The 12,360-nt window shown below is 44.9% G+C and overlaps 1 protein-coding gene and 1 long non-coding RNA gene across 10 annotated transcripts in view; one reads left to right on the top strand and one right to left on the bottom strand.

Annotated features, from left to right (window-relative positions):
* The window catches only part of LOC111849395 (uncharacterized), a 76,756-nt gene that overhangs the window by 29,860 nt on the left and 34,536 nt on the right, over positions 1-12,360 (bottom strand). The gene's annotated exons all lie outside the window — the stretch shown is intronic.
* Positions 1-12,360, top strand: part of lingo2 (leucine rich repeat and Ig domain containing 2) — a 285,847-nt gene that overhangs the window by 261,680 nt on the left and 11,807 nt on the right. The window lies entirely within an intron of this gene.

Raw genomic sequence — 12,360 nt, 5'->3', positions numbered from 1 at the left:
GTGCCTGTCTTTCTGTTCCGTGTCTCCATCAGTATTTGAGGGAGAGGATGTTTGACGAGTAGCGGCTGAGCTGCGGAAACACGAAAGCGGAGCAGCTGTCCCCAGTTGGTGCTAAATCTCCCCAAAATCTCCCAGATCTTGGCATGCGCAGCACTGCTCTGTGTAAAGGCAGGGGTCGCCCCGAGGCCATGTGTGATATGAAGCTACTCTATCCAGCTACAATTTAATTATTAGATTTATTTGCTTGAATCTTTGTTTTCCGGTCTCCCACAGCCCAGTTTATGTGTGTTTCTCCTGATAATTTGCGGTGCACATTACTGTGAATCTTTGTGCAACGTAGCAGGTTTGTTGCAGATAAGACTGACAACTATACTGGAGGGTAGCAGCCCTAAATCCACAAAACTACAGATGCATTCACAGCTACCATTTCAAAGCATTAAAATGGAATCTAAAAACGAATAAACAATGTTGAGATGCAGACATAAGGTGCAGTTGTTCATCTGCCTTGGGATTCAGTCGGAATGAACATGGACATCATTTAGATCTTGTTGTTGTAGAGGTGGCAATAAATAGCAGGGTTGGGATTGCACTGGGTGACTATCGCCAGCCCACTGCTGTGGATCAGGGAGGGTGGTGTGTCAGTTAGTCAAATAACTATTATGTATACCTGGGGGGGGGGGGGGGGTATTTATGTCTCCATTCCCCAGTTACTGAGTCTTGATGAAATCACTGCTGAGAGTGTGCTGGCTAGATCAAGCTATGGTTCAGTGGTATTTGTGTTCGCAAACCTTCTATCTCTTGTTTGGCTGGTCTCCCAAATAATACATTGGAAATTGGAAGAATCCAAAGTTATGTTCTGACCGCTTCTCTTCCCTGCACTCGTGCTCCAGACGTGATACTAGAGCATTGGAAGCTTCATCCATGGTCCAAATAGATGGGAAACGCTGGAGGCAGCTGCACTTTTGGGGCATTTTATCCTGGTTCCTTCGGGATCCGAGATCCCAAACACCTTTTGAATATGTTTTTCAAGGAGGGAATGGTGTCCCCAAATGTAAAATCAGCTGTAGCTGCACAGTATTCTTTTTTCTGTTAGAATGTAACACTGCATAGGGCATCCGTATCAGTCCAAAATGCTAACAAGTACGCAAATGAAATGTCTGTCTGACACGTCTCCAAATGCAGTGAGTTCTGATGCAAGCGCAGATTGGAATGCGGAAAGCGATCGCGTATCCGTGCCGGAGCGATGCGTGGAATGTGAGTCACAGTTTGCTCGAGACGGTTAGTTTTTCCGCAGGATATGTGACATTGCTCGACACATAACATGGCTGGAAATGTCAAGGCTACAGCGTAGTAGAACAGGTCACCTAATTTAACCCAAAGGGCAGAACATCAAATTGCAAGAATTTAGGAAGTCTATAGCTCATTTAAATCAGGGCTTAAAACATTACAGTTTTCTACACATTTTCAATAAATTTAAGAAGTTAAGTCATACACTATCACTACAATATACTTTCTTTTCAGTTAACCATTTGCCTTTTAGGTTTTTTAAATTATTATTTTAAATATGATTTTAATGTCTTCTGACTTTTTAAAGCACTTTGAATTGCCCTGTGCCTGAATTGTGCTATATAAATAAACTTGCCTTGCCTTGTATTGCCCTGGCATCACTGAGCCAGAGTTGAATTGATCATACAATAACAACAGGTCGGTTTCTGTGAACATTTTAATTGAGTTTTAATGGAGCGAACTGGGCTTAAGAAGCAAACGGCGGGCTAATTAAGTCTTGGAGTCCTGCCGGCTTGTCGTTCACGGCCTGATGTGATTCAGCACACTGGCACCTTTCAGCTAAATTTTCCCTTACCACCTCCTACGACGTTCTTGTGACGTGTAACTTAAAGCGCTGTTTTATCCTGGCGGTTTGCGTGGTGGGCTTCTGTGTCCCTGATTCCATCTTGCTTGTGCACCACTGTAATCCACAGAAAGAGACGCCAGAATTCAGCATAAGAAAATAAGCAAAATTGATGGAAATTCTATGCCGTGGTGCCACATAACTTCATGGCTACATACAGCTTCAATTAATAATTGTACTTGTTTTGCTTTAGCATTTCCAGCTATTTTCTTTTCCATTCCTTCTTACGGCCTAACGCAGTGATTTGCATAGCGCGAGTCTGTCATTTTCATACAATTCCAAGGATTTTATGGCCATGAAATGACTTTCTTATGTGACATGTTAGCATTCAGTTCCACTAAATGAACGAAATGTAACATTGTGGGCAAAACAATGAGGACTACGGATGTAAACCTTTCAAAATTTCTAATCTTTTTCTCACGACTATGGTACATTACTGGCGAAATTGAACCTGGCGTAATGAAGAAAAACAATAATCATTCAGAAATGTTTGCGGAAGGAAATATTTCATGAGTTTTTGCATTTTGTCTAAAATTTAATAACATATGCAAATATAACATGGGGAAAATAAATTGAGGGGCTCGCGAAAACAGAGCTTTCTTCAGAACCAGTGTGAGTAGCGGCGGCACAGGATCCGTTTAGGTGGTGTGTTGAATTCCCATAGTAATCAGTCACCAGCCCCGGTAAATGCAGAGGGCAGAGGAAGAGTTAGGAATTGAAAACAACACCACAGGTATTCAAAACCAGATGGCCATTTTCGGGCTGATTTCCTCACCGGCCTTTAAATAAAGTGACTCAAATAAGTAGGTTTTTGTGTTAAGTGCCAAGTTTATTTAGCTTTTGGCTTTTTTATGAGTTAAGTTGTCAAAGGTTTTCCATTAACTTGTTTAAAAAGGTTCCCGACACCAATTTATGTTAGGGTTTTATAAACAGCCTTCTGTTGCCATGGTGCCTTTGTGACATCATCATGATAATATATACGGATCTCCACCCTGGACAGGGAAGTTTGTGGGCGGTGAAACTTCCCTAGGGTGCCACATGAGCTTCCACCCCTCCACCCCTGAATTTTCCCTCACTTTTTCAGTAAGGATACTGTCAGAGTATAATACAGGTCATGATTGGCCTGTACTGACAGATCATTAGAGTCGTGTGCTCCGACGCTGCTATTTATATTGGTATATAATTATGCCGATTGTGCAAACCCTTAGCATCATGACATGAGAAAGGTTACCATGAAAAAGAGATTAGCATGAATAAAAATGGAAAGCAGGAGCTAGAGAACCAGGCGACTAGTGAGAAAATTATGCAGAAACAGGCGGAACAACATAATAATTAATCACTCTAATAACCGCAGATGAGAGGCGTGATTTGTTCTGAGCCTTTTACTGTAGGTGGAAAGATAAGAGGAACATTACGGGGGGGGGGGGGGGGGGAGTACTGTTAGTGTCTTTTCCTCAACAAAAACCACTAAAATAGCCCAGTCTACGTGCCTGCCTTTGTTGGTGTTGATGTATCATTATGGCATGTTGCTGCTTCACAGACTGTAGAGATTTTTATGATCTGAAGCGCCTCATTACTCTTAATGCAGTACAGAAATCTAAGACTGTGAACAATAACACTCCCTTAGCGAGGCAGCATTACACTGTTTTGGTCGACATTTCCTTGTCAATGATCATTCCTCGTTGCTCTGGCCTCTACCAACATTTGTATAGGAAAAACAATTGAATAAAACATGATAATTTGCCTGCTTGCTCATTTGTTTTTACACCATCCATGACTCTGCTGTAGTCCTAATGTGTGGTTTCATTGTGATGTAATCAGTAACCGTCACTTATGTAAACCAGTGCAAACCCAGGAACAACTAGTTTTTCATTTCTTTCTTTTTTATTTTAAATTATAAAAGCAGTAGCATTTTACTACATATATTATTTAGTAAATTGCATAACTAAGCACAGATATTTCTTTGGCTCTCAACCAATTCCTTATCTCAGTATTTTATAGCATCTTGAAGTTCATAGAGCTTTTTTGATTCAAATAGGTTTATAACAGTGTTCCATGGCACACAGCTAAACATTCATGCTTAAATAAAATCTCTGCAAATATTATTTGGACGACAGTTATTATAATGAACTGTTCTCGTTTTTTTTCCCCACTAAATCACATTATTTGCTGTATCCGTGCACGTGGATGGGTCTGTTTCGTGAAGAATTCCATAAGCAGGCACTGTCTAAGCCACCCAAGGTCTACAGCCTGCAGCTGACTGGGAGCTGGGTGCTGCTGTGGTTTGTCTTACAGGGAATGAGCCGTGGGGGCCGACCTGGGAGCAGCCAAAGATGGAAGACGGGGCTTCATTAAAAGTAAATGACCCCAAAAGGATTCGCTATTGAGCCGGGCAGCAGCTGATGTGCCTGAAAATAGACAATCATAAAACAGGGGCTACGGGTGACCGTTTGCCTGATTGGTTAGAGATGGCCACATGATAGCGGGCGGTTCTTTCAGAATGTGTACATTTTAATGGTTTATAATGACGTTCGGGGTCAAGTCATAGGTCAGCTTTCTGTGGTGTGCGTGGCGGAGAGAGAGGGAAGGAGACGGAGAAGGTAGACGTGTGCTGCTTAGCCATGCCGGGAAGATAAGCAGAGCCCCGAGCGCCTGGACGATGTTCAGGAATCTGGGGAGACCCCAAGGCATGGCATGAAGAGGTGGGCACCTGGCAGGCCACTGCGTTGGTACAGCAGCATACGGTATGTGTGCTTGCAGGCTGGGAGGGGTAATGCTTGGAGACATAAGTGGGCTTGTAATTGTAATTTGATAGTGTGGATGTTGGCTGACAAGTCAGAGTAGAAGCAGACTGGGACAGTCAGGTGGGGGTGAAAATTTTTATCAAGTGATTAACTGTTTGAAGTGAGTAGTTCAGGTCAAGAGAGTAAAACTCCAGACCGTAGTTTTCTTTCAGCCAGCCAGTTGAGTACTCTGTGACTGTGACTCTTTATGCTCAACTGGTTGGTTGAAGGAATATCTTGGTTTTTTACTCAATGGACCTGAACTGCCCATCTCTGTTAACTGTCCAAACCAGATTTGATCTTTTTTTCCCTATTTTAGACAGTATCTGGTTATTGCAGGTTACCGCTGTATGGGTTACGGTGTTCTATACAGTAAATAGTATATCATGTATGTTAGGCTTGCTTATGTGGTCTGCAAATGATGATGAGATTAATGCAGGTTTTGATGCTTAGGAATCCGTACCTGATGACTGGTGTTGAGAAAACATCACTGGGTGAATTAGCAGGTCTTACCACTCGATGTCTGTGCCCTGTGGTTTTAGGGTATCGTTTGAGTATAGTAATGAAAGGGGGCATTTGCATTTGCATCCTCGTGTCTGTCAATCCACCAAGCGATGCACTTGTTTGCGTGCAGGGGTGAGGGGTGGGGGGGCATGGTCTTTGATTCATCACTGCTCTCCATGAGTCAGTGTGCAGGCTGGATTAGGGTGACTGGCCTGATGTAGGATGTTCCTTTTGGGGCCAGCCTATCTGAAAACTGATGAGATGATTTAAGCCTGCGAGACACCATTCTGATTATGATTCAAGTTCACTCTCCAATTGTATGCCCATTAAGTGCATTATTGAACACTTTTAGAGATATATAGATATGTCATAATTTTCTTACACCTAACCAAATCTGACTTGAATCACATTTTATTTTTTCTATACAAAGTATTAATCACTGTTTCATCAAGCCAATGAACTGTCAAAGGTAACCAGACTGTTTTTCTTTAACCAGGCTGACATATGAAGCATAACCATGCTAATTAAATCCTGCTCTTCAAATGTTTAGTCATCGTTGAAGAGTGCTTACTTGCAAGTCAAATATTACTGATTACTGGCTACACTGCTTAAATTATCTTATGTCACCTAATATGCCATCCCTGTTGAAGCACTCGAAGCTGGTTGATTTTAACCTTGGTTGCGGCGTAAAGCAGTTTCCATTTGTGTTTAGCCAGATAGCAACATGTTGACGTGGCTCTGGTTGTTCACGGCTGTACGCACCAAATGGCTCCAATCACTTTAGAGGTGCATTATGTGGGCTGTGTGAGTGGAATATGTCCCTCTGAATCAGTGCTGTTGAGGTGAACCATAGCTTGGCACCCCATGAAGAAGATGTTCCCTGTACTGCGCCCGGATGTAAAAGGCAGATGGCTGCCAGTCATTATCGCCTGGCAGTGTCACCTGACAGGAAACGCTGTGGATTTGACTGGCCCACAGCACAACCGTTAGCGAACAGGATGGCACTACTCAATGATCACGCCAAGACGGCAACCGCATGCCCACAAGCTCCGACTGGCTGACGGGCTTCCGCAGCCCGGTTCCGCTAAACGAGATGAATGTGCAGGTTTCCCCGGCCGTGTAGCTTGTTAATTTGAGCCTCCCTGGCTACTTGGTCCTGTTAGCGAGAGATGAAGCATCTGTCTGAAATGTCCCGGTCACGGTCAATGCTCGCGGACAATTCCGCTGGGAGCTCTCTGGCCTGAGATGACCGTTATTTATACGAGGCGTCTTAAAAGACTCCCCCCACCTTCGTTTACTTATGGTCATTATAACGCAGTGTTACCCGGTGTGGTGACCATCTCTGAGTATCTTTCCTGGTCATGGGCAAAGGAATACAAATCATTGCCCTAACCAACACCCCCGCTGTTCAGATGAGGTCAGGTTAAGGGTTAGCGTGTTGGATTTCATTTTGAGTGGTGCGGACTGGCCATTAGCCCTGCCGACCGCATGTCAAGCTCTTCCGCTAGACACCTCCAGATGCACTCTCCCGCTTGATTAATCATGCCGCTCGTGTTTACCATGAAAACCCGCTCCCGCCGTGATCAAACATCACAGAAAGCAGTTTGAAACCACAGTTGGGACCTTTCACATTTTCTTGCTTGGTGTGTTTACTGTTTGATGCAGCCGCCCTGAAATTTCAGCGAAGCACTTTCCTCAACAAGACCCCTCCTGAGGCCAGGACCATTTAAGCTTTTAGTCCTGTCCATAATTAATAACTCATTAATTATTCTATTACCTATCTGTTGCATTACCATATGGCTGTAGGACTGAATCTTGGATGACCCAATTGATTTTATACACTAGAGGCAAATTCAGAGTCCGGATTGACTATACATATTGTAATTATTTTGTCATCCATTTTACTATAGCTTCTCTGGCTTTAGGATACCACAGTTTCATTGCTGTTTATATATTTAGGGACAATGGAAAGAATGTACAATGGGGAGTTGATATAAAGGAGAAATGGCGATGTCCAATAATAATAAATGCTGTTATTAATAAGAGCCCACCGGCAACCTCGCATATGTTAACATGGAGTTGATCTACTTACGATAGCTTTACAGCAGATTATGCTTCCAGCTGAATACTGCCACCATCCTAAATAACCCAGTCGGTCGGTCTTATGAAGCTGTTTTTCACAGGATTAGGATTTCAAATGAGGATTTAAAGACATTCTAAGAAAACAGTCCCCGATGTATGATTGTGGCCCTTCTTCCGTTTTACAAGTGACATGCAGGGATAGCGGGGACGGCCGCTCACCCGGTCTATCACAGTTAATCGCTAATTAACAGTGTTTAATTTCTCAGGGGCTGTTCTATCTGAGAGGCACAGCTTGCATGTTCTCTGCTCTCTCCCTACCCTCCGCTCCTACTGCTGTATTGCTGTATCCGAAAAGGAAACACTGTTATTTATCAATATCTGTTCTAATCACCTGGGCATTTGAATTATTATAAATTTCGATTTCATAAGTTTTCCTTTTTTTGGCGGGATATGTCGTGTCGGACAGGATGAAGGACACGGGGGCAGGTGTTATGGCAAAACAAAAAGGGATTTTATTAAACTCAAAGAAACAACTACTGGAAATGAACACGATCCCGAGGGATCAGAATGGGAGGAGGGAGTAAGGAGGGGCACAGGCAACATGAGGGACGACGTCAGTGACGGGACTGGGAAGCACTTTCATACCAGACTGACGAGGGAACAAACATGAGGCGTCTGGAGTGATTAACATGAGGGCGGGAACGAGAGGTAAGACAAACGAGTGGTGGCAGTGACTCGTTAGGGACAGGCCAGGGAGGTGACAAGTGCACATGGCAGGCAGGACGTGACAGGATGTAACCCAGCAGATTAAGAATCTGTACCTGTGTCCATAAGGTCATATGTTCAAAGACTGGACCCATGATATCACTGTCAGGCCCGTGAGCCAGGCCCTTAACCCCAAAGGCTCCAGGGATGCTGCAGACCCCACAGCATCCACAAAACATGCTCTCCCCTATATATACATGTGTGTTAGTGTCTATCATCAGATATGATGGCATATGCGAAGGTGACCCAATTTTCCCATGAGGATGACGACTATTCTATTGTTGAGGAATCACAACAATTGCTCCTCATCAATATTTTGAGCTACCTTGAACTGTTAAGCATAGCAGAAAGTGGGGTTTCTGCAGTCGTTCGTCCTTAGTAACCATAAGTGTGTAGGCTGTGTCCTTAGGTACAGATAACTCCTCTGCGGGTCTGAGTGGGTTACAGCCTGTGGTCATGTGACCTCCGTCCTCAACACAACCCAGCAGTGGATCGTCCAGCAGTGGATCGTCCAGCAGTGCACTCCAGTCCATTCCAGCCAGTCCATGAAACATTGCGTAATTTAAAAATGCTAATTTCAATAATGTATAAGACAGTGACCCATTCCGTTTCTCATTACCAGCCCTGCCTGTTAGCACCCTAAGCCCTGTAAAACAGTCTGTTAATTGCACACACTGGTAGTCCTTTAACCTGCAAGTTAATTATTTTTCCTTCAGGCTAGCATCATTAGCAGGTATAAGGCTTATTAAAATAAAATAACGATTTAATAACCTCCCTGTAAATTTATCCTGGAGTGAATAGACCTGTATTTTCACCTGACGATAGAAGGCTGGAAACAGGAGTTATCTGGATGAAGATAAAAGGCAGCCGTTAACTCTTTCGGGGTCGGTGTTGCGTTCGGTCGCCGGCTAGCAGGATGCAGGCCTATCGCTCTGTGGTGGTCAGGGCTAGTAACCCTATTAGGTGACATTTGAGGCCACCTATGGCGCCACCTACTGTGGAGGTGTCGACTTAGCAAGCCAATTTGACTTAGTCTCGGCCTGGGGGTGCCGGCAGAGACGCTTGCCTATGGTGCCACGTTGGTGGTGGCTCACGCTTGTCCATGGTTTTGCCTACAGATGTTCTCCCTGATAGGGAAGCACATGAGAAGGTCAAGGCACCAGTGCAAGTCAGATTTATACATAGGTAGACCCTGGACCCACATCCGTATTGCGACGAGGTCTGGCGAACAATGCGGTACTGGCCAAAGGCCTTACAAGGGTACATTTGTCAAGTATTTTATTGAACTAACTATGAAAATATTAAGCTTGTTTAAACTTTAGTTTTATTCAGTTGCTTGCCAGTGTTTTGCGTCGTAACCAATAAGTGAAACCACTTTCATTAATCCGCTAGTTTCACAAAGCCAATGGCAAAAGATTGAATTATTAAGGTATAAATTTAGTCAAGTTCATTCTGTTCAGAAATAAGTGCTTATGGTTTGTGGAGTGCAGCAGAATCTTTTTGAATATAGCTTTTTCATGGGCTTGTATTAATTAACTGAATATTTTTTTTCTTGCAATTAACCACATGCTATGTGACTTTTTACTGACAATTAGTTTCTGGATTTAAGTAAGAGTAAACCAAAGTATCCATCCATTATTTTATACTCACTTGTCCTGTGCAGGGTTATGGGGATCTGGACCCCATCCCGGAAGCTACGGGTGCAAAGCAGGAAATAACCCAGGGCAAGCCGCCAACCCATCACAGGGCACACACTAAGACAATGTACGACAAAGCATACTGTGTTTATGTTCAGCCCAATGGACATTACATTACTGTTACACATGTGCTCTCCAGAATATTCTCATGAGCATATTTGTGTACCTGGCTTAATGATGAATTAAACTCGACGTGACGGCGAGGAATGGAAGGGACAATAGCAGCCACATAGCTATTTCATTATTGATTGTGCCTGAGACTGAGAGGAGTCTCAGTTATGTAAATGAACAGAAAGTAAGTGGAGTCACGATGTTAGCAGATCATTACCTAGGATTCTGAAATATGTACACTGTTAGGATCATCCATCCATTCCTCCATTTCCCATACCCACTGGTCCGTTGCACAATTGCAGGGGTTCTGAGCCTATCCTAGAACCTACAGGCGCAAGGCAACCCATCGCAGACTGTTTGGACCACATCGAAAACACTCTACGATGGGCCTGTATCGTGTTTCTTTTTTTTCCCTTTGTAATAGAAATGCCTTTTGATTTACTGTGAAGACTCAGGCCTGAGGTGGAAGCATCTGTGAGGGAGATGTGCTTTGCGGGAATCCCTCGGCACGGCATGTGAAGGTCACGCTCAGGGTAGGTTGCAGGGAGCTCTTCCATCAAACAGACAACTAGCGTCAACTCGCAACAGCATCTCAGAAAATGGTCCGGGCTTAATAGCAACACACATAAAACGTGCATAAATTCAGTTTGTTCTGATGCTGCACCCATCCGTTCATCTTCTGTCCGTGGTCTCTGGCAGGTCCAAGTTGAGTGTGATGTAGAAGGTGTGGTGACCAGGCCTGGTGACAGCGCATCCTGTCCGAACACGGTTTCCAGAAGAGCCCAAATCCTTCTAGCACTTATTTATGGCTTAGATGGCATTAATTATTTATGACGCCCATCTCCTTCATTCTCGCCGCTTATGGACGTGGAGGATTACAGAACTTAAGCAGCAGTGGTGGTGAGAACACAACCGCAGGCATGTATATTTTATGACTTTCCTGCCTGCCTCTGGGAAAGTCACTCAAGGCCGCACCGTGACATCTCGGCAATTGTGTCGTTTCGCCGCCGAAAGATCACTTTCTGTTGCCGGCGGTTTCTTATGGGCGTCATCTAAAGCAGCCGCGTGTTTGACTGATCTTTGGGGTGCAGCTGTTCCTCGCCCCGGCTGAGAGCACGGAAGACATATTTCAGTGCCGTGTGGAGGGACAAGGTTCACCGTGCTCTGTCTGAAGATAGAGCAGAAGGGACAGGGGCCACAAGCTCTCAGCCGGCCCTTGGAAATACTATCCCGCCACCTGTCTGACGTCTCTTCAAAGGGGGGGCGTGGCAAGCAGCCCGCAGGAGTGCAGACTGCCTGTGTGGCATCATCCCCCTGAGCCTTTGATTTATTGCTGCAAATAGTGGTAAACATAGGACTTCTGCCATTGCGCTGAAGAAAAGGGGCACAAGTTGACCATTATGTCCCTTACATCTACCCTGGATGACCCACGGCAACGCAGGGCGCGGTAACAGCCCCACGGAGAGCCGGACGTTTTTAGGAGCGAGTCCTACTGAGGGTGGCCCTTTTATTGCCTTTTTTGCTTTTATGAACCAGGACAGGGAGTGGATACTGCGTGCACTTATTTCTCAGGGGGTCCGTAAAACAGGGATATCTCCTGTTTAGCTGTAAAAGGCATATAATGCCGCCCCTCCCTCACACAGACAAGCATCACTGAACTCCATCTACATGCCATTTTTCCTGAAATCTGGAAAATTCTGAGGCACTTTCCAACTGACCGTGTGAGGTGTTGTGGTCGGCCATTTTTGTTGTTCTTAATGTGTTCTGTGCTACCCTGTTTCCGGGAATCCCAGCAGTCATATATCGTTCTGCTGCTTGACCGCTCCTCAGTTAAAGCATTTTTTTTTTCATACGTTTGCACTTCAGATCACAGTATTTTCAAGCGTCCGCCACTGAGATGGCTCGGATTATATAATCGCTGAAGGAGCAGCGGTAATTATTCAACAAACGTGGCGAATGGCGGGAAAAGTCTCCGTCCTGAGAGCCGCGACCGAATCGAGCAAAGAGACGTCATGCTGGGGAAATACTGAAACCCCCCCCTCCCCTCCCCTCCCCTCCCCTCCCCCCACGAAAGGTCCTCAAAAATGGGCCCTTTTTTCACAGATGCGGTCGGCCTTTGGTGCCTTATTGTGCCACAGAGCTGTTATCTACATCTGCAAATCCTCATCCATTCCAATCAGGCGGCAGGACAGCTGCATTTAATTAACGCCACTGATAAACGATTCTCCGCAGAGGCCTCTTCATCAGGGCCCGATCCTCCACAGACCGGGCCCTCGTTTCGGCTCCTTCCTCATCAGTCACGATTTGCTACGTCGCTCGCCTTCGAACGACTCCTGTCCGGGGAGATAGTCAGCCGCATTTAAAGGGCTGTGATTGTCTCCACCCCTCCACACACACCCCTCTAACCCCAATAAACATGGCATTTGGCAGCCTATAAGCATTGTAATACATGGATTTATCAGGTTAGCTTACAGAGGTCCTTACAGGGTACAGCTGATTGGTTATCTGT

Source organism: Paramormyrops kingsleyae, chromosome 12, assembly GCF_048594095.1.
Source record: "Paramormyrops kingsleyae isolate MSU_618 chromosome 12, PKINGS_0.4, whole genome shotgun sequence".
NCBI classification, from domain to species: domain Eukaryota; kingdom Metazoa; phylum Chordata; class Actinopteri; order Osteoglossiformes; family Mormyridae; genus Paramormyrops; species Paramormyrops kingsleyae.
Note: the sequence above shows the minus strand (reverse complement) of the source record. Positions and strands in the feature narration are given on the sequence as shown.